This window comes from Gossypium raimondii, chromosome 13 (assembly GCF_025698545.1).
Source record: "Gossypium raimondii isolate GPD5lz chromosome 13, ASM2569854v1, whole genome shotgun sequence".
In the NCBI taxonomy this organism is placed as follows: Eukaryota; Viridiplantae; Streptophyta; class Magnoliopsida; order Malvales; family Malvaceae; genus Gossypium; species Gossypium raimondii.
In genome coordinates this window covers 42081817-42106092 of record NC_068577.1, presented here as the reverse complement: position 1 = coordinate 42106092, position 24276 = coordinate 42081817, and positions in this window count along the sequence as shown.

The following is a 24276-nucleotide window of genomic DNA, read 5'->3' as shown; positions in this document are numbered from 1 at the left end:
TTCCCTCTCATTAAGTGATTTAATACCTCTTCTGAAATAGGTTTTATCTTCTAGTTCCTTTTCACATTCCGTCCTGTCTATTACTCTGGGTAATTCTACTTGGCTTTTCGATTCAGCTTGTTCTAATCATATGACACCTAATTTACAAAATTTCTCCACACGTCTCGACCTCCTCTCTTCCACCTGTTCATACACTAATAATACACAAATGCCTATTGCACATGTAGGTCATTCATCCACCTCTACCTTTAGTCTCCTGGACATTTACTGTTTTCCGACCTTAGCTTTTAATCTCATTTCTATCAGACAACTTTATGATCTTGGTGTTACAGTTATTTTTCTTCCTCTAGTTGTCAGATTCAGGATCCGACTATGGGAAAGATTCTTGGAACAGGCCGAAAAGTAGAGAGATTATTTGACCTCGTTACACTGCATCTATTTAAGAAAACTATCTCTCCTGTCTCCATCTTGCAGCCTTTTTTACTTCAGTGGCATCTTCGACTTAGTCATGCCTTTGAAAGTAAACTTCATCAATTAGTGTTTCGTGGATTATTATGATTCCTCAAATTTGAGTCGTTTAAGTGTCTTGAGTGCCAACTTGCTAAACAACCAACTTTGTCTTTTATCAATATCACTTACTACATCTCCTTTCGAACTTATTCACTCTAACATTTAAGGTCCTTCTCATATTTCTACTGTTAGTGGTTATCAGTATTTCGTTATTTTTATTGATAATTACTCTCGTTTCACTTAGATTTACTTTATGAAAAATCGTTTCGAATTACCTTTTATTTTCATTAAATTTTTAATATGATCAAAACTCCATTTTCTTCTACTATAAAAACTTTTTGTATTGATAATGTTACAGAATACAAAGAATCATCTATTTTTCAATTCTTTGCTCAACAAGGCACTTAGGTTCAACATTCTTCTCCCTATAGTTCTCAATAAAATGGTAGAGTTGAGTGTAAATATAAACACATCCTGGACTCCACTAGGGCCCTCCTTCTTTCAGCCAAATGTCTTGAAAATTTTTGGGGGGAATTTGCTTTAACTGTTGTCCATACAATCAACCGTACACCTACTAAAGTTCTTAATAATCTCTCTCTGCATAAACGCATTTTTCACAACCCTCCAGATTATTCGATTCTTAAAACCTTTGGATGTGCTTATTTTGTACTCCTCTAACCTCATAAACATACTAAACTTGAACCTCGTGCTCGTCTTTGTTGTTTTCTTGGGTATGACATTGAGCATAAAGGCTATCTCTATTGGGATCCAATATCTAATAAATTACGTATCTCCCGGTATGTTACCTTCTAGGAGGATGTTAAGTTTTCTTCTTTGCCCACATGTCATTCTTCATTGTCCTCTCTTCCATCTTTTTTCACAGATACTTTTGTTGAGTTGTTCCCCTGTTCTGATACATCTGATGAGCTCAGTTCTCTTCTATTTTCCACTTCTATATACATTGAATTTGAACCAGTCGAAGATCTTACTCTTACTTCTGTTTTTCATCGGTCTAACCAAGTAAGAGAACCTCATTCTTACTTAAAATACTATCATTATTTTTTTTGCCCTTGTCACTCTCCAAGAGCCTTAATCTTGTCTTGAGGCTAGTACTAATCCTTCTTGGCAGCAAGTAATATCTGACAAACTTCAAGCACTAGAGAAAACTCATACTTGAGATCTGGTTGATCTTCCTCCTGGCAAGATACCGATTGGTTGTAAATAGGTGTACAAGATCAATACCCATTTTGATGGATTTGTTGAGAGATATAAATCTTAACTTGTAGCCAATGGATACACCTAGGAGTATGGCATTGACTATGATGAAACGTTTTCTCTTGTGGCTCATCTTACTTTTGTTCGTAGTTTGTTGGTCATATCTACAGCTAAACGTTGTAAATTGCATCAGATGGATGTCAATAATACCTTTCTTAATTGTGATTTACAGTAGGAAATCTACATGCATCCTCACCAAGGTATTATCATTCTCCCAATCAAGAGTGCAAATTTCGACGTGCTTTGTATGGTTTGAAATAGGCCTCTTGAGCTTGGTTTGCCAAATTCAGCTCTATTGTATCTGCATTTGGCTTTATATCAAGTCCTCATGATTCTGCATTACTTATTCAACATTCTGATCAGGGTATAATATTAATTATTCTCTATGTGGATGATATGATTATCATAGGGGATTACACAAATGACCTTATTGAACTACAACGGTACATTAGTTAACATTTTGAGATGAATAATCTTGGGTCTCTTAATTATTTTTTGGGTCTTGAGGTTTTCTCTAATGATGGTGGCTACTATCTTTCTCAAGTAAAATGTGCTTCCAATTTGCTTTCTCGTCCTAATATTACTAACAGTAAGACCGTTGCTACTCCATTGGAATAAAATGTCAAACTTACTCCGTTAGATGACACTCATCTTTTTGACCTTACTTTGTACCGACAGATTGTCGGCATCCTAGTCTACCTTACAGTGACTCGACCTGATATTGCTCATGCAATTCATATAGTTTGTCAGTTCTTGACATCTCCCAGATCATCTCAATTTTCAACAGTTCTTCGTATTCTTCGATATGTCAAGGGTACAATTTTTTGTGGTATTCTATATGATTCCCTCTAGATATTCTGATACAAACTGGGTAGGAGATCCTAAAGACCGACGTTCCATCAATGGTTATTGTTTCTTTCTAGGTGATTCCCTCATTTCTTGACGAAGTAAGAAACATATTATTATTTCTCGCTCTAGCATCGAATCGAATATCATGCTCTTGCTGATGCCACTTCGGAGTTACTTTAGCTACGCCGACTACTTCAAGATATGAGACTCTCGTCTCCTACTGCTACTTTCCTACATTGTGATAATCGTAGTGCAATTTATTTCGCTCATAATGATGTGTTTCATGAATGTACAAAACACATAGAGATTGACTGTCATTTTTTACAACATCATGTTACTTAGGGCACTCTACACCTTGCTTCTATCTCCTCATCAGCTTAGATCGTAGACATTTTCACAAAGGCGCATCTTCCGACCAAATTTCAAGAGTTAGTTTCCAAACTCAAGCTACGATCCACAAAACCACCTTGATTTTGAAGGGGGATGTTAATGTAAATCTGTATTAATCTGATTCTAGTATGCAAATTTGGCTTGACTTGTACAACAATTGACACGCATAAATTCATTCATCTTTCTTTTTCTTAAGTTTATAAAAATTTTAAATATCTTTTTTAAATTTAAAAAGGAGCTATTCAAGTTTGTTTGAGCTTTACTCGAATGGTCTTGGGTAAGAGATTTCAAAATTTTCAAATTACGACCTAACCCAACCATGCCAATGAACCCATCAAAATGACAAGATTCATAATAGAGTCAGATCAAAGAAACATTGAACTGAAATAACTTGTTATTGTCATGCTATAATCACCGATTTTAACCGAAGTGGCTTGACTTGTGCAAGCCCAACCTTGCCAGTGAACCCATCAAAATAGTAGGATTCACAATAGAGCCAGTTAAAAGGAACATTGGACTAAAATAACTTGGTATCGCCATGCTCATAGATTTAGCCAAAGTGACTGCCTGTCATATTTGCGTGTGTAGTGAGATTGAGAAATAGGTACATAGATTTATTTAGGGATAATCAAATGGGAACCAAAAGCCTTCATTGATTAGGCAGTGTCATGTTTTCAACACACAAAACAAAGGGTACTAGATTGAGGAGGCTTGAAATTTGAATTACAGAACAAATCTTTTTTTTACTGAAGTTAGGCTTTAAACTCTTAAATGAAAGTAGATGCCTTATGGATTCAAATAATGCGCTGCAAATACAAGATTATTTATGGTTACTGACCGTCTATAAACATGTTATTGTTTATAGTTAAATATCACACCAAAAACATATTAAATTAAATCAGAGGTGTCCACAAGCGTACAAGTCAAATTGTAATATAATAAAGTTTACAACGACATACTGATAAGTATTTCGAGGATCGTACCTAAGGGATTGCAAAATGGAGAAATTATTATTAAGTTAATTACAGAAAATAATTACTAATCTAATCGATTCATGAATTAGTAGTATGAATCCAAATTAATACTTTAATTAAACTAATTAAATTAATTAACCTAAAATTAACCTAATAGACTTTCCTATTCCTAGTGTCGACAATGCAAGCCTCTAGCCTATGATCGACTAAATCCATACTTATTTAATTAAATAATTAATTATTCTAGACTGAGTTATTTATAACCCTTAGCTAGGACTATCCTTCCAATTCATCTTCACTAAGTATCACCACCTAAATCACCCTTCCTGTCTCTTCCTAGGCATACAGATACCCTTCTGGTCTCACCGCTTAGCACAAATTATACATGACAGGATACCCTTCAGGTCTCATATGTCTAAATATTCTATCAGGGGCGTCACTCCCTAATATACTAAGTACTTTTGAATAAACAACCAATTTTGGATAAATAACTATTTAATAAATACATTAGTTTAATAATTGAAACATGTGAGATATAAAATAAGCACAATAATTTATTCTAATATTTTTGCAACAATTGAAAAATAAATAAACGAATAGAAGAATAAGAGATAGTAGAAAGCTCATGAATATATTTGAAGCGCAGCGTCAAAGCAATCTTCACTCGCGATTGTCTTCAAATCAAAATAGAAAACTTCCGACTACACAAACATAAAAAGAAAATAAAACTGAATAGTAAACTATCTGTCTAGGTCTGGTTACAATTTCGGTGACTCTAAGGTTACTTATATAGGCAAGGTGACTACTTAACTCAAGATACACTTAGATACTAATAAATAAAATATTTTGTTAAAAGCTAAGGTCCAAACATAGAAATATCCCAAAAGTGTTGTCCAAGGAAATCAACTTCATTTTGGCCTGTCATTGTCGCGTCGTCGGGATGTGGGAGAGCTCCTTGTCACGACATCGCCACCATGAATTGCCTCCCCTAATTGTCGTGTCATCATGATGAGAGGAAACTCCTCGTCACGATGTCAAGTGTGTTCTGAGCCTTTGGCAACTTTGTTGGCTTATTGGATTCCTTGTCTCATAGCCCAATCATCATTTCTTGTATTATTGGACCCAAATTAGCATCCTACACATTTAAATAGCTCATTAGTCACTCACGAGGCCTGATTCGGCCTTACATGTCATCGAAATAGCAGAAAATGTATAAAAACACATATTTTATTAACTTTTAGTTCCTAACCTACTAGCACCGAAAATATAATAATCAATATTAAAATACCAAGGAAAAAAGTTCGTTAAATGGGCAAATGACCTAAAATAAATACTACATTTGAAGTCAGGTCAGTTACCCAGAGTCCATTAAATGGGCACAATACTTGTACATTTGGCGATCTTTGGATAGTATTTAGCCAACACTTAAGGAAAACATCTATTGGTCCATTGGGGATGGAAGCAAAACACAATTTTGGAATAATACATGGCTCCCTTAGTGTAACGCCACGATTTTTGAAAAGTTTCGTTTTAGGTTAGCTTTCTTAAATTTAATAATTTCAAGAAGTTAAATCGAGAGATTTTTAGGAATGGGCACAATTTCACATTAGTGATTTATTAATTAGTTAATGTTCATTAATTAGAGGTGTAAATTAGTTAGAATTAAGAACTTAAAATTTAAGGCTTATATGCTAAATTGTAAAGATAGTAAAATTATTGAGGTCAATGTGTGAAAACCAAAAATAGGATTTAAGTAAGGAGAGATACTTAACTTGTTATTATCCCAAGCATATATTAACAAATTATCCATTTTGAAAAATTGGTTGGAAAGGATTCAAACTTGAGTCTCAAAGCCAATTACATTGTCTCCCTACTTCTTCTTAACCATTAAGTCAATGGCTCATTCTTGTCATAATTTTATGAATTTAAAATTAAGAATTTGAGATGTTACATTCACACATATTAATAATCATATCACGTTAGGTCTAATTTAAGTAGAACTTTGTGAGAAGTTACTTAACTAGTATATTAATATTGAGTGTGTAATCACTGACTCAACATCCATCATAAATATTTACTCTTTTATCAGTCATCCTAGGACAATCTCAATGAGTAACATATAAGACTAGTTGTCCTCTTAAAGGAAGCGTGGCCATTATACTAACTTAAGTTGACAACTTTGATGACAAAATTGAAAATTTTTGGAGTTAGATGGTCAACAATATAGTTTACCCTACTTTTTATCCTCAATTCCATTTTCTCAACTCTTTTACATTTTTTCACTAATTTTTGAAGGGTTGGATATAATATTTGGTAGAACAAATTCTTTTTAGGGTTCACAAAGATTAGTACTTTCGGAATTTATAGTTGCACATTATAATAAAGATTTGGCTCTAGTTTATTTTTTTCATACACCAATGCAAATTGATTTTTACATTTAACAGAGAGATGTTGCATACATCTTACACATTTAAATGATGATAATTATTGAATTAAATATTAATAATGAAAATAATAATAATAAAATGCATCTTAACCCCGTATAATAGTATCATCTTCAATAATTCATTTGCTTAAAAACAGCCAACAAAAAACATGGGTTTGAATAAAACAGCTAGCTAGGATGTAATAATTAGTTGGCAAAATTAATGGACTGTAATTTTTATTGAGAAAAGGAAAATTAAATAAAGATGGAGGAGTTGTTAAAACAAAAAATATATTGATGACCGGGAGTTAACCACATGCTCTCAACAAACGGAAACCGCAAACCTAATTTGTAGCAAAAAATTTACTACTTTTTTTCGTTTTCTTTCCTTTCCCGTATTTGATCTTCGTCCTCCATTTCTATTTCATTTCCAGGGTTCTTGATTTCCTTACAAATCCTTCTTCTTCACGGGATCAAGAAAACTTGGCAGTTCTTCATTTTCCATTTTCCAATTTCCGGGTGGTTTTTTAAGCTTTTCGTATTTACTATATCATTTTTAAATAAATAATGATTATTTTGATTTTTTTTGCATTCAGTCTCTCGCATCTACACGATGAATTTTGTTAAAAAAAATATTTGTATGATTCTGTTACCATAAATGGTTTCGAATGAATTGATCTAATTAATATATTCATAATTAAATATTAATTACAAAAGATAAGTTCATTAACAAATAACCATGCAATTAGAAATAGGTTAATTGTATGGATAGTTTGATTTGGTTAATGGTAGGGGTTTACTGACAAGTTGTTGGCATTAAATGAAGAGAAGGCATGGGTGAAAACACAGCAGAGGACGTAACGAAAAGTAGGAAGACGAAGCAGGTTTACAAGGGCAGGCTCTCATATAAGTTAACAATGGGAGAAGTGAACTCAGTGGCAATGGACAGGCATCCAACGACGACATTGTATGGGACGCCAGGAGAAGCGGCGGCCAAGTCATCGGGGTCAAATTCCAACTGCCTTTGCTCACCTACAACTCATGCCGGATCTTTCCGGTGTCGTTACCATAGAGCTGGCTTCCCAAGGGCTGCTTCCGTTGGATCAAAACTTTCCATGCTCGGCGACACCAAATCCCACCATATCAGTGATTCTCTTCAAGCCCAATAGGAGCTTCAAGGATTTTTGGATTTCCTGTGTGTGATGCATGCATGCATGCCATCCTTTGTATTCTAAACTATCATGATTTTTAATGTATCAAAGTTGTGGAAAGTTTGGATATTTTATGCCCCTAATTAAAACTCATTTCTATGACAAGAAAAAGTTGTTCTTAGTTCAATCATATATATTATATATATTATCATTTTATATATTAAAACTAAAACCTATAATAAAAAGGAAAATAACTAATAGGTGCCTAGTCTTTTTTTTTACAGGTGTATAGCCTTAAAGTCACCATAGGTAAATTAATTAATATTATTGTGTATATATATAATAATTTTATAATATAATTTGAAGCTAAATAGAGAATCAATATTTTTATATGAAAAAACATTTTAATAGGAATCATGAACGATAAAATAGAAAGATATGGCATATAGTATAGATAATAAATAAGACCCTATAAATTAATGCACAAATAGCATGTTTGCAGAACAATTTCAAAAGAGAAGACAAATTGACAGTAACCACAACACTAAAAGAATTCAAAAATAAATTAGAGATGCATCATGCTAGTTAAATCACTAAAAATTACATCTTAGTCCTGCCATTGTCAAACCAACCTGATAATGAACCTTAGTCAACTAAGAAACCATGATAAAAGCATTAATGATGCATAAAAGGTCAAGTCTCAAACAATCTATCCTCCTCATCATCTCGGTTTTCAATTTTACAAACATTATCATTATGCTCTATTATGATAAAACCCACCGAGAATGATTCTCAAAATAAAAACTAAAAATTAAAACCACCATTACTTTTGGAGAAAACAAAGTGTACAAAATAAAAACCGGACAAAGATCGAGATAATATGGACTGAAGTTAAAAACAAAAGAAAATTTAGAGAATCTTATCGAAAAAGCCACAACCAACCAAAGGATAACATCAGACAAACTAAAGATTTGATTTAAAAAAATTAAGCAACTATCTAGCTTTTTCTATGAAAAAATTAAAAAACATATTCTTCAATCAACATAAATTATCTTCAAATAGGGAATCAGGGTTTATTTTATCATTTATTTTGGTTTAATTTATGGTTTGATGTTTAAAATATACATTTTTCTTATTTTAATATCTAATTTTTTTATCTCAATTAAGTATTTAAAATTTAAAAGGTTATATTTTTGGTACAAAAGTAAACGGACGTCTAAAAAAAATTGGCCCAATAAGGGGAAGCCGTGTTTGTGGCTTTTATATGTTTGTATATTTTCTTAAAAGACCAGGTTAAGAAAATAATATTTGAAATGTATTGTTATTTTTTTTAAAAATTACCACTGTTGCCTCTCTCTGTCGTTCAGTACCCTTTTCCCTTTAGGGTTTGAAATTCAATCTAAGCCCTTATTGTCTCATTCAAATCTTCATTTTGGAACAATTCAAGGCCGATGTACTGTCATTGTGGAAAGAAAGCACCAATATGTAGTTCTGATAGACCTTGGGGCTTGGAGTAAAGGGAAGAAGTTCTTGGGATGTTCAAACTACAAAGGTATCATTTCAATCCCAATTTTTATTTTTAAACAAATTTTGAAAACATTAATAGTTTAAGGTTTTATGGTTTCTATTAGTAACAAAGTCATGTCAATGATTGGTTGAGGTTTAGAGAAAGTAGAAGTCTGTATTTTTTATTTTAATTATGGGTGAAATATTTAGTTATAGGTAAAAGCCAGAAAATATATATAAATAGTTAGTCTTAGTTTAGTTGAATGTATAGAATACCAAATGGAATAGTTCTTTGTAGGGTGGACGTGACGTAATGATTTCTATTAGCAAAGTAATGTGGAGGGAAGTAGAAGTCTGAATTTGTTTTTAAATTTTGGGTGAAATGTTTAGTGTTTTTTTGAACGAATAAATATTTAGTTTTTGATGAAATAAAATAGTAGGAAGGTGATCAAACACAAACAGAATAGAAAGACAAATTTGGAATGGGAACTTCATTAAGTTGAATATTTATAATCAAATGCAAATTTTGGTGTTGAAAAGAGACATTAAGTAGGAAATGGCCGTAGTTCTAATGAAACATAACCTGAAGGTGGTAGGAAGTTCCACAATCAATTGACTTTCTTGAAACAAAATAACTTCTAAACACAGTTTCCCAGACACAAAAATGAACAAACAGTTCTGACATTGAAAGATAACATTTAGGATTTGCTTTCCTGTTTTCTCAATCCAACTCCAAAAATGTTATGCATGCTTCTTTCTCTACCTCTTCATCTACCCGACGACGTATTCCTTGCAAGTGATAGTCGTCTTGTAGGTGCTGGCCGTGATGGATGAGCTTGGGGGGTGGGTTGACTGGTTGAGATGAAGCTGTGTTTCTTGGTAGACAGTAAATATTCCAAGATCCAGTAATGAAACAATATAAAAACATTACATGATATAAGGGTAAGTAAATCACCTAAGTTACTGAAGCATGGGTGGCTGAACAATATCTTCCATGGCAGCCTAAAAGAGGCTTAGATATTGTCATTTTATATAATGTTTGAAAGTCAACATATTAAATAATTCAAATGTTGAGCTTCTTCTTATTGGGCCATTCTTTTTTTAGACATCCATTTACATTTGGACAAAAAAAATAACGTTTTTAAAGTTTTAGTACCTAGTTGAGATAAAAAAGAATTTTAATACCAAAATGAGAAAAAAGATATACTTGAGAGGCCAAATTATGAATTAAACTTTTATTTTCTGTTGCTATCTTTGTCAAGATATACAAATCCCAAACATGGTATTGGAGGGTTTAGTTTTTGCCTCTATCTTCATTATTAGTTATACAAATCTCAAACATGGTAATGGAGGGCTTGGAACCATTGGCATTGATGACAAATTTTCTAGCAGACTACAATTGCTAATTGTTTATTTGACCTTATGTAAGTAGCCTTTAGTGTGTTTGGTTGTATGGAAAAATGTAAGGATAGAAAGATAGAATGGAAAAGTGGAAAGAAAATAAAATTTGAGTATGTTTGATAAGGAAGAAACATGAGAGGAAAAAAAAGAAAGAGAAATGACTTGCTTTCATCTTAATGCATAAAAATAAATCATCCTATTTTGGAATGATGAGAGAAAATAAAATAGGGTTGTATTACTACAAGAAATCTGACCTTTTGTGACAATTTTTTTGTGACTATTTACGAAAATGTCATGAAAGGTTCGATTTTTCGATGTTTCCTATTAAACATTAGGGAAAGCCATATTATTCATGAAATTTTCAATGAAAAGGTAGAATGAGAAAAATGTCACAAAAGAGTAAACTTTTAGCAAGGCTTGTGGGTAATGGTCAACTTTTTCGTGACACTTTTGAAGGTCTGTTGTGACATTTTTAAACCTCACCAAATTAAAACAATTTTTGTGATGTTTTCAAATATTTCCGTGACATTTTGAACATCACCCATTTAAAATTTTTTTATAATGTTTTCGTGACGTTTCGAAACCTTCCAATTTAAATGAAAATGTAGTCTTATACTTGAGAAAATACTTGAAAACAATTTAATTAGTAGACTTTGAATATGTATCATATAATCCAGACTTCATTTTCATGAACAACAATCAAATTAAACATAAAATTAATATAAATAATCATAAAACTGAATATGTACATGCATGCCGAGGTGAATTTTAGTTTTACTCAATTTAATAATTTTCTTGAATAAGGTTGAGTTTATGATTTTAAGTTTCCAGAAACACACAAAAGGGTTTTTTTTTTAAAGTTTCTTTTTATTAAAAAATCCAGCTCTTTCTTTTGACGTTTTAGTTCATTTTTTGTAACGTTTTGGTTAATTTTATTGTGACATTTTCTAAAACTCACAAAATAAACAAACATTTTGGGACTTTTTTTGTCTAATTTTTGAGACATTTTAAACATCAAACATTTCATAACATTTTGTCTAATTTTTGTGACATTTTTAGATATCACAAAATAGACAAACATTTTGTGATGTTTTCCATTGGTCAACATGATGCTTCTAAAGGAATATAATATTTTGTTGTGACGTGTTTGACTTCTCATGATGTTTGGAAGTGTCATAAAAAGATCACTTTTATGATACTTTTAAAGTGTCGACAAAGACTTTTAGTTACAGTGAATGTTTTCTCGTGATGTTTCTGTGTTGTTTTTGGGACATTTTTAAAAGTGTCACGAAAGTTCATTTTTAAAATTATACGTTTTTCAAAATGTTCATTTTCTTTCCTCACATTTTACAATTCTATCAAGCAATGAATGGAAAGAAAATTAGGTTCTATTTGGTTTCAAGAAACATAGGTTATTTTCATTTTCATTTTCATTTTCGCTTTCGCTTTTATTTTTATGGAAAATCAAAACATAGAAGAAAACGTGTTTGGTTCAAAAATTTTAAAAATATTTTAAAAATGAAAATGAATATATGTGGAAATTAGAAAACAATAAAACTTTGTTTTCATTAAAATGCTTTGTAAAAGTTAAAAGGATGAAAACCATGATTTTTAATTTTAAATGAATTTGTCCTAGTTCAAAATCATATAAACATAAAAATATTCTTCTTTTAACAAAATTTCAAATATTATATCTAGTACCCTAGTTTCAAATATTATATCTAGTACCCTAGTTTCAAATATTATATAGGAAAAATAGTTACTAAACATGTTTTTGTTATTGAAAATGTAACACTTCACACCCGACTCAATCATCGGATTTGAATGTATGATGGTACACAATGTAGTTTCACGAACAAGATCCAAGAATAAGATTAGTTGATGGAAGGGGAGGGGTAGATCTGGGGATCAACCAGTAGCGAGAGAAGGGATCGCTTCTTCCTTGAATGGAAGAGTTTGTTCAAAAAATTCATCTATCTGATTGATGAGCCATAAGACAATTCATGGTTCAGACGAATAGTAAAAATAGAAAAGAATAAACGAATTGAGTTCATGGATTTATCTAAGTCAGGTTATGGACCAATATAAGAAAATATTTTTTTATATTCGAAACCAATTAATTATAAGGGGGCAGTGCATGAGAAATCAAATCATACATAAAAAATAAAATCCCCCAGTGCCCCCATAACATAAGGTGCTCGGAAATGGTTGAAGTAGTTGAATAGGAGGATTGCTATGACTATAGCCCTTGGTAAATTTACCAAAGATGAAAATGATTTATTTGATATTATGGATGACTAGTTACGTAGGGACTGTTTCGTTTTTGTAGGTTGGTCAGGCCTATTGCTCTTTCATTGTGCCTATTTTGCTGTAGGGGGTTGGTTTACAAGTATAACCTTTGTAACTTCGTGGTATACTCATGGATTAGCCAGCTCCTATTTGGAAGGCTGCAATTTCTTAACCGCCGTAGTTTCCACCCCTGTTAATAGTTTAGCACATTCTTTGTTATTACTATGGGGTTTTGAAGCACAAGGAGATTTTACTCGTTGGTGTCAATTAGGTGGTTTGTGGACATTTGTTGCTCTCCACGACACTTTTGGGCTAATAGGTTTTATGTTATGTCAATTTGAACTTGCGTGATCTGTTCAATTGCGACCTTATAACGCAATCGCATTCTCTGGTCCAATTGCTGTTTTTGTTTCTGTATTCTTGATTTATCCACTAGGTCAGTCTGGTTGGTTCTTTGCGCCTAGTTTTGGTGTAGCAGCTATATTTCGATTCATCCTCTTTTTCCAAGGATTTCATAATTGGACATTGAACCCATTTCATATGATGGGAGTTTCCGGTTGAAGAAACTCAAGCTATCTCATTACATAATCATAAACTTTAAATCACAATTATCATCCAAACCAATTTAATCAATCAATTATATACATAATTATACATTCATAATGTGTAAGTTACAAATTCATCAATGTACAGAGTCATGAAAGGTCAAAATTAGAGTTAGGACTCGAATCCAAACTCAACTATCAAGTTTCAATGTTGTGTCTCGAGAAAAGGAACTCTTTGTCTCGAGACGAGGAACTCTTTGTCTTGAGATGGACCTTATTTCATTTTAAGTATTTTTGTTCAGAAGTTAATTTGTCTCGAGACGTTAGAAACCGTGTCTCCAAGCATGGTCTTTTTTGTCTCAAGATTGGGTCTCAAGACTAACTTCGTCTGTTTTCTTATTTTAGCTTCAATGAGAAAAACTAATTTAGTCTCGATGTTTCCTTGTCTCGAGACATATGCCAATTGTCCCGAGACTAGCTTGACAAGTCTCGAGGCACTAAGCATATGGGTTAAAAATATAAGGGAAATTTGTTTTATAGTCTCAAAACATGTTCATGTTGTCTCGAGACTTATTGGTCAAATGAGCCTAAATGCACTTATTCAAGTGTTTAAAACCTATCAAAATTTACCTTAAACATATTTAAACTTTACCTCAACATAAGATCATCAATTTAACACATACAAACACAAATAAACTTCGTCAAATCATAACCATCAATGCAACATTGCCTAACCAACTAATCCACATATTCAAACACATATAATCTAGCATAAGTATCTACTAATTTAAATATGAAATTCACCTTTATAAAGCTAGTATGCCAAGTAGTAAATATACCAAAATGTTAACATAACATCATGCCCAAAACAACCTAGGTACATACCATTTTAACATTAATACATATATACATACAAAAGAGGTAGCAAAAATTATTCTTGCGTCGAGTTGTTGAGAATGGATGCTTGAACACTTCCAATCTACAAAAATCTTTGTCGGAGACTTGTACATGGAAATAAACATAAATGTACACTAAATATTGAATACTCAATCGTGCTAATATAATTCAAATATATCAAAACAAAATTAAAGCATATATATATAAATATAACATTAACTAATTTATTTTACTTTATTACCAAATCAAGAATCATATTATTCCCAAACTTTGTCATTCAATACTTATCTCAATAAATCATAATTTCATGTCATCACATACTCAATGTCTTTTTTATTACTTACTCATTTCGACCCTTATTACTCGACGACAGACATTAGAACGGATACTCAGATTTGTACAACTAATGAGTCCACGACTCTTTAGAAATTTGGGACTATTTTATTCGGCCACCCCAGGTTGCCCAACTACGGTGGCTTAGTATTTATCCAAACTATTTTATTCTACCATCCTGAATTGCCCGACAATGATGATTTTAGTAATTGTATGCGTTGTATATTCTGCCATCTCGAATTGCTCGGCAATGGTGGCTAGTAATTCACTATATGAGTGACCCTATGGCATGCCAATTATACTCAAACTACGTCTACCATCATTTAATGGGGCATTATCAATATTATCACCATTATAACACAATTCAACATAACATCAATATCTCAATTGATATATTTTAAGCATATTTATACACTTATATTTATATATGTATATATATCACAATTCAAACATTCAAAGTTGCTTTCAAAAATCACAACATCAAATTCATTATTTCATAATTTGGGAAAAGATACGATTACCTCAATAGCACTTTATATTTGAATATAACAATTTATTATACTTCTAATAAGTTATTGAAATTGAATTATAAAAGCACAAATCGCAATAGGTATTCGACGTTCACCTTTTCTTTTCCCTTCGCCTTTGATGTTTCGGCATCGTCTTTCAAAACAATATCAGTTTCGCAATCAAGTACACATATTAACAATAATTAAATATAAATACATTTTATTCATTTTAGTCCCTATAAACCCTAATATTTGAAATGCTCGTATCATTTGATTTATCCGATCGAATTGAAATCTTCATAAATATAGTAAAGGGACCTCACAAAATCATTAGTCATTATTAATCCATAAAATTTTTACCTTTTACAATTAGGTCCTTAATGACATATATTTCCTCAAGTCTAATTCAAGCTTAATTCAATACTTTATACCACTTTTCTAACATGGTTTTCCCATTTGCCAATTAAAACACTCATGCATAAGCTTAAGGGTCTATTTGTTTACGTGTAAAAGGTTTTACTGAAAATGTTTTATGCATTTTCCTGCGTTTGTTTCACAAAAAATAGCTTGGTCAACGAAAAATGACTTACAGGTCAACATAAAATAAGCTATTTTTCCTGTAAAATGACTTACCTTTTTTAAAAGTATAAGTCATTTTCTAAAAAAGAGCTCATCTATAGGTAATTTTATTTTTATATAAAAATTAACTTAAATCAAGCTTAATGTTATTATATTGATAATAAATTTTATTTTTATTTTTAAAAATAATTAAATTATTTAAAATTAAAATCCATATTTAATTATTTATATTTAGTCATATAATAAATTATTAATACAATTAATATAATTTATTATTTTAATAAATTATTTAATTTTTCAATTTTATTTTAATAATGAATTTTAAAATAGTAAATTTAAATAATATTCTTCACATATTATTGAAAATTTTCAATATTAATATTTTAAAATAAATATTTATTAAAATTATAAATATATTAATAATACATGTTTTGTTATATAAAGGTTAAAAATGTCATAAGTATATATACTCTTCACAAATTTACAATTTAATCTCTGTACTTTTATTTTAAGAATTTAGTTCATCTACTTTTCAAATTTGAAAATCAAGTCCAATTGTTGACATTGTTAAATTTTTTGTCAATTTTGTTAATGTCACATTTTAAATAAAAATATTCACTTGATAGTCATATAAATAAAAATGACATTGTAATGAACCTGAATTTAACAAAATATTTTTAATATATACAAAAACAATGTAAAACACAAATTTATATATATATAATAAACTCAATTAAACAATGAAAAGATTAGAAAATCTCAAATGTATGTTTGCTTCATCGAAAACAATTTTTATGAAATATTTTAATAAATTTATCAAAGAATAGAAAATATTTTATACAACTTCATCTAAACATTAGAAAATATTAACTTGTAAAGTAAATTATTTTCCAAAATTATTTCTTGAAAGCTATTTTGAATGAAATTCATAATCTCAAGGTTTCTAACCATGGAAATTAGATCAAAACTTATTAATTTCATAATTTACTATTGGGTTCTTAATAACTGCTACTCATCAACAAGATTCTAATAAAGAGAGAAAACTTACAAATTCTATGATGTTAGTTGCAACAACGAAGATGAAACACAATCAATGGTTATCATGCTTCCTAATTCACGTTAATGGAAATCAACGGCTTGGATCACTCTTAGCCACTAGTACTTTACTTAATGTGGAGTAATTACTGTTAAGGACATGTTAATTTATTTAATAAGGACCTACATCCATGCTTCAATTAATTCTCATTCTCTCACTTTACAATATGTATTTAATTATTAGTTAATTTCAAGTTTCAAACTATGTACTCATTTTAACTTTATGAACATCTCTACTTATCAAACCCAATCTTTTCGACATCCACGAAAATCGTATCATTGCAGAAAACAAATTTTTTTTATCAAATATGTTTTTTAATTTTAAAAATAGAAAATAAAATTATTATCTAAAAATAAAAATAGAAAATATTTTGAGACACCATGCTTTTTACCTCATTTTTATTAAACACGTCTATGGGAAGGAAAAAGATTATATTTTTTATCCTTTTATTTCAATTTTCTTTTTACAAAATGAAATAAAGCTTCATTGTGTGTGTGGAATTGCTATCAGATTCATACACATGTATTTCATGGATATATATATATATATATGAAAGAAACGTGAGGATGATGCAGTCCTTGACTTGAATCTCGAAGTTTTGGTTTTAGCAGGCTCAGGTTTGAGCTTCTGACCGGTGTTCCCGGTTGCAGTACATGCTCCATTGCCTTCGCATGTGGCGTGAGTTAACACAATCCTTGCAGTAGGCATTGAAAGTGAGAATTTAGATGATCATTTGCTTAGGCGCTTATTTCATATTTTGGGACATTTTGTTTTTGTATAATTCAACTTCATACCCTTGGATTCCTTTTGAATTTTTTTAAAAACTTACTCAATCCGTTTTAGATCTGAAGATTTTTTAAAAATTTGATACATAAATCTAAGTCTACCCAAATTTTAGAAATAAATCTAACTCTATCCTAAGACCTTTTAATTAAAAATAGTTTACAATTACAAATATCTTATTTATACTCTTAGTTATAATATTTAGAAGAGCAAAAAATAAAAAGCTATTAAAAACTATAAAATAATAAGAATTTCGAAAAGTAATAAAAAATTATAAAAATATTTACAATTTTATATATAATCTCAATTGCGATTCACCCTTTCAACCCATTTCACCACCTTAATTTACCTCTCAAAATACTCCCTTCACAACCCAAACATAAATAGAAATATTAAAAGAAAATGGTGAAATTTGAGTTGAAAAAAATTCAAAGATTACCTAGCCCATATACAATTTATGCCTAATAATATATAAACATAGTTTATGATGAGATAAGTAATAATTTTGAAAGCAATAAAATGTTAGTGATGATTGAAGGGGGGAAAGTTGAGTAAAAGACTTTTTGCCTACTGGAAATTTCCTAAAACTAGAAACAGCTTCAGCTGGCTTTTTCATTTACAAGTTTCCTTTCTCTAATACTGGTTTATATTGTGATATATTCATGATTATATTTATATACATTCGTGTTTTATGAATCTAATATTATTACATTTATCAACATACCCAATCTTGTAATAACAAAGAATCTTAGGAGGCTTCCTCTAGATGCAATAGGAGCTCCTTTCACGCCTTTCCCATTTTGTCTTTTATTTTTGTGGGTCAATTACTCATTTCTGTTTTGCTCTTTTCTTTTCTTTTTTTTTTTTGGAATAATAATAAATTTACCTCTCCAATGTTTATTGGTTCTATCAATTTAGTTCTAATCTTAAAAATTTCAATAAATTTAGCCATCAACTTTAACTATTCTATCAATTTAGTCTTACTTCTTAAAATTCAAAATTCAAAATAAAAAACTAAAAAAATTAAAAGTTCATTTTTCGATAAAAATATATGCAAAATTATAAATAAATGAACACTCATTTTTCTCGAATTTTATTTATTAAAATTTTAAGAACCAAGATTAAATTGATGAATGTGTAAAGTTGAGGGCTAAATTGATAGAGTCTACAATCATTGGAGAGCTAAATTTGTTATTATGTCAGTAAAAAAAAAGAGGACACTGTTAGTAATTTAATGGAGGAGTGATTAAAATATTAAATTTCGATAACGTTGGTAATTAAAATAGAAGTTTTTAAACCTAGATGACTTAAATAGAAACACACTAATATTTGGGTGACTATTTTTAGAATTTACCCTTATTTTTTTCACTGACACAAAAACATCCTTTGGATAACTGCAGTGAGATTGCTCTATCGCACCACAAACTTCTCATTTTCATTGAAGCATTATGATCCAATGGGTAAGAACAAGATCCAGTTGAAGGGCTTTTTACTTTTTAGCCCTGAAATAATTTGTTTACAGTTTATGCGGAGACTCATCAGTCTTTTTTTAATATTTTTTTAAACTGATTATGTTTAATTTTTCATTTGATTATTTTATTTTTAAAAGGTGTTTAAGTTTTTAATTGGAAATAACAAATAGATTTATAAATTATATAATTAATTATTTGAAATATTTAAATAAATTTTTTTCAACATTAATCTCAATAGATTTTTATCATATTTGCTCTTGTTGATACAATATCTAGAACTATCCATAGCCCCTCCCCAACCCTTAAATAGAAGGATACTGCGCACTTCAGTGCATTCGAACCCACGTCTTCCTACACTAGCAACAATGTCGATGCCAATCTCAATTGACAAAAGTTATTAAAATATATATAATAGTGGAATACTACCTTTGTAAATTAATATCATTAATGGCCATTATCATGTTTATTTGTATTCAAGTACATACCTTATCGGTGATTTTAGTCTCACTACTATAATAACTAATTTCACCATCCTTATTATTTTTAATCTTATTGGAATTAATCTTAGTGTCCCACCAACTGGTGCCTAAAATTTGAGCACTATACTTATTAATATTAATCAAGACCAAAGGGCGAAACCAATCATCTTATAACAGATCAAAATTAAATTATAAAATTTTATTATTTTATTAATTATAACATTATAAATTTGAAGAGCTTAGAAAGTAATGTCGCCAAATTAAAGGAACCAACGCTGCTTGTGAATCCTAGAATTATTAATGTTAATTAAGGCTTGAAATCAACGTACATCTTTTCACAATTACACTAAATTTTTAATAAATAAATATTAATTCTTAGTATTTTTTTTATAAAAATAGAAATCTGTGTAATGATTGGATTTGAAATTAGTGTCAACTAAAAATTTAAATATACATATTATCATCTATCACTCCATCGAGAATAAATTGGACAATACATTGATATGGAGAAAGTTGAATTAATTGATCTGTAAATTGATATAAACTAATTAAATTAGATAAAAACAGATTGAACCATATTTTTTAATTTATTTAATCAATCAACTCAATAAATCAATCCAATCACTTGTCTATTATAAAAACATTGCGAATGATTCAGTCGAAATAATTTTCGTCATTATTAGATACAATGCTTTTCAAATACTTTTCTAAAAATTTAATTATTGTTAAAATTATATTTGGAGTGATAAATTATATTACTAAATATAAAATGTTAAAACACTATAAAAGAAATAAATATTATATCGAGAATAAAAAGAATTGAAAGTTCATGCTTCAATTTCAAAGAAAATTAAGAAAATAAATTAAAAGTAAACGTAAAGTGTTTAAAAACAAAATAAAAAGAGATTGAGATTTTTACGAGTTGTAGATCACTGGATGAATAGTTGGTTGACACCTAAACATTATTTATAATATAGAGTAGCTTTAATTGATGTTATATGAATTTAATATATTTATAACAACTAATATATATTGCATTTCAAAAAACAAAAAACAAAAATCAAAAAAATCTTGGTGGCGTTAAAAACCTAGTCTGTTATAATTGCAAGTCTTGTCTTTCTTTCTTTCAACTTTCTTTTAATTTTTTGCTTTTCTTTTGATCTTGACTATTGTCCGCCACAATCTCAATTGATGACGACGAAGAGGTTGCAGCCCGTTTTGCAGAAGAAGACGAAGATGTAATTGAAAATTACAGTTGGTGTTTGGTGGGACCAGTTTTTACTGAAAGCCTGGTGCACTTCCCATCTTTGAGGAATACGATGGTAAACTTGTGGCACTCATTAGGGGGATCACAATTACAGACATTGGAGAAAAGAGGATTTTATTTAGGTTTTACAATCAGATTGATTTTAAAAGGGTGGTGGAAGGAATGCCTTGGTTTTTCAATAGGCACCTAATTATTTTTAATAAGATGGAGAGGGAGGAGGATCCATTACGAATTCCATTTAACCATGCTATCTTTTGGGTGCAAGTTCATAACCTACCATTAGGGTTCTTGACTGAAGGAATGGCAAATCAATTCGGGAACTTCATCGGTCAATTTTTAGAATATGATACGAATCTGATTACCAGAGGGGGGAGAACATTCATGTGTATTAGAGTGAAACTTGATGTTCTTGTTCCCTTAAAATGAAAGAAAAAAGTTATTATGAGAAAATTACAATGTTTTGTTTCATTTGCGGAAGATTAGGGCACGTGAAAGGCTTCTACCCGGGTTGATTAACAATAGAAGAACAAGATGTGGATTTCGGGTGGGATAGTTTGCTAAGGGCGCAATCAAAGAGAGTGATACAAATGATGAGCCCATGGCTACGAGAGGAACCAAGAGAGGGGGTCAAAGTAGAGGAAAAAAGCGAACAACACATGGGAAATCAATCAAATGAATCTCTAAGGGAAAATAGGGGTAGCAAGCTGGGAAATCATGAAATGACTGGAAAGGGGAATGTTCAATCTAGGGAAAAATTCTTTAATTCATAAATTAATGAAAGAGTATCTATTAAAGGCAAAAAAGTAGTGCAAGAAGAAGAAGATAGACCGCTTACGATAAGGGAACGCAAAAAAAGACAAAGATTACATTGTGAAGGTCAAGAAGAAGTCAACTCATATGAATTGGTGAGTACCAACAAAGATAATGAAATAGTACCGGCTGCTAGTAAGCAGACTGGCCAGTCGCAACAAAAATCCTAAGTTGGAATGTTCACGGGTTGGGGCAACTGCGAGCAGTCCATCGTCTCAGATATAGTTTGAGACAAAGTAGGCCCCAAATTTTATTTTTTATTGAAACAAAAGTAAACACAAGAAAAATGGAGAGAATAAGGAAAATCTGTGGTTTTGGGAATGGAATTGATATAAGAGCAGATGATTCAAAAGGAGGCTTATCGTTAGGTTGGAAGGAGGAGGTGAACATAACTTTAAGGAGTTTTTCTAATTCACATATTGATGTGGAGATAAAGGAAGAATTGGAAGAGAAAATATAGAGATTTATTGGATTTTATGGAGCACCTGTGGAAGGATTAGGAAAAGATTCATGGAATTTAATAAGACATCTTGAAAAGGAATGTGATTTGCCATAGGTAATGATGGGAGATTTCAATGAGATAATGTTTTCATTTGAAAAGAAAGGGGGACGTATACGAGAGAAGAGACAAATGAGCGCTTTTCGAGAGGTTTTACGAGAATGTGATTTAAGCGATTTAGGTTTTTAAGGATAATGGTTTACGTGGGAGAAAGGAAGGTTGCCGAGTAATACCATTAAAGAGAGACTCGACAGGGGCGTGGCAAAAATCGGATGGTGGGACCTTTTTCCAAGATAATCGATCGAGCATAGGCCACATAGTTTTTCTGATCATTGTCCAATTATTCTTAATACAACAAGAAAAGTTGAAGGACGAAATCTTGCTAGACTATTTTATTTCAGATTCAATTTTGATTGGGTATTAGATGAAAATTTTGAAGAACAAGTGATTGAGGGTTGGAGGGCCTGTATGGGAGACGTTCTTGAGAAATTATCTATGCTTGAGACTAATTTAAGTAGATGGGCTAGCAAGAACAAGGCATGGAGTGAAGAAAGAAAACAGAGGTTATTCTCTGAATTGAAGGAGATGATCCCACCGATGAAGTCTTAGCACAAATCACAGATTTAAAAATTGGGCTAAATTTAGAAGTTGATAAAGAAGAAATGTTTTGGGAACAAAGGGCAAGAGTTAATTGGCTTAAATTGGGAGATCGGAATACTTCTTTTTTTCATAAGACTGTAAATGGGAGAAAGAAGAAAAACACAATTAGAGGCCTCAATGACGTTAATGGAAGATGGGTAGATGAAGAATCTGAACTTATTAACACTACTTCTCATTTTTTTTCAAGATCTTTTCACATTTAAGGCAGTAGGCGAAAATGAGATATCGAGACCTCGTTTCTATAAAATGAGCCGTAAATATTTTTATAAATATTTATGAAGTGTTATTAAGGTTTTTTTTAAGTTTCGTTAAGAAATTTTAACGTTTCAATAGTTAATTATGCAAAAGGACTAAATTATAAAAGTTGAAAAAGTCAATCACTATTAGTTTAAAGATGTTAAATTGATTAAAGGATTATAATTGGATGGCCTTAACGGGTAAATTACCCCTTCTTAAGTTGGTGGACGGTTAAAACTTTATTTCTTTTAATTTTGTATGTGTTTTATATGTTATAATATTATTATTAAAGATAAAGTTAAAGATCAAATAAAGAATAATAAAGTTAATAAAATAAGAAAACATCATGTTTTCTTCTTCAATTGTTTGGTTCATCACTGAACTTCCATGGAAGCGTATTCAAGCTTTATCCATGCTTCAATTCATGCATGGTAAGCCATTTTTCACCCATTTCTAATATTTTTTATGTTTTTGAGATTATTGCAACTAGGTCCAGCTAATTCGTGTCTTCATTTTTGAAATTGTTAAAGATTTTGAATGTTTTTATTGATGAATATTTATGATTTTAAACGTTAAATGATAAATTTGAAGTGTTGGTTGGTATTTAAAAGTATTTTGTTAAGTGATTTTTGATGAATTTGCCGATTATAGACTAAATTGGTGAAATAGTAATAGTTCAAGGACTTGATGTGAAATTATTGCAAAAATGGGCTGAAATGGATGCTATTATCATTCTTTTGGCATGGGTTTGCAATAAAAATGGTTAATTTGCATGTTTTAGCCTTAGGGACTAAATTGAATAAAAGTAAAATATTAGGGCAATTTTGTAAAAATTAAAATGACTATATTGCATAAAATAAATTGTTTTACTATCTAAATTAATGAATTGAATGGAATTATTAATTTAGATCAAGATTGACTAGAAAATCGAGGAGAATAGAAAATTACTTAATAGCCCCTGTACTTTGACATTTCTGCAAATTTAGCCAGATAAGTTCGTATGAACTATAATCACTTAAATTTTGATTAAATTGAATGTTTAATGTGTTGTTATAATGTAAAAGAATCAACATATAAATGTTATTATGAAATTTATCATGTAAAGAAATGATGAAAATCCAACGATGTTCGACAACTATCGAGTCTCGTTTAAACCTTAGGAATGTATAGGATACAAATAACATGTCATTAGGGTTTTCATGTTTTGGGTGCTGGTCCTAAATGTTCTACCGATGGCTGAGGTTTGACATTTTTTGTGGATACTTATTAGCTTGTGTGAGCAACATCGTGTAGCTTACATTCCGACCGTCAGCTTGTGTGAGTAGACCGAGGTTACCATG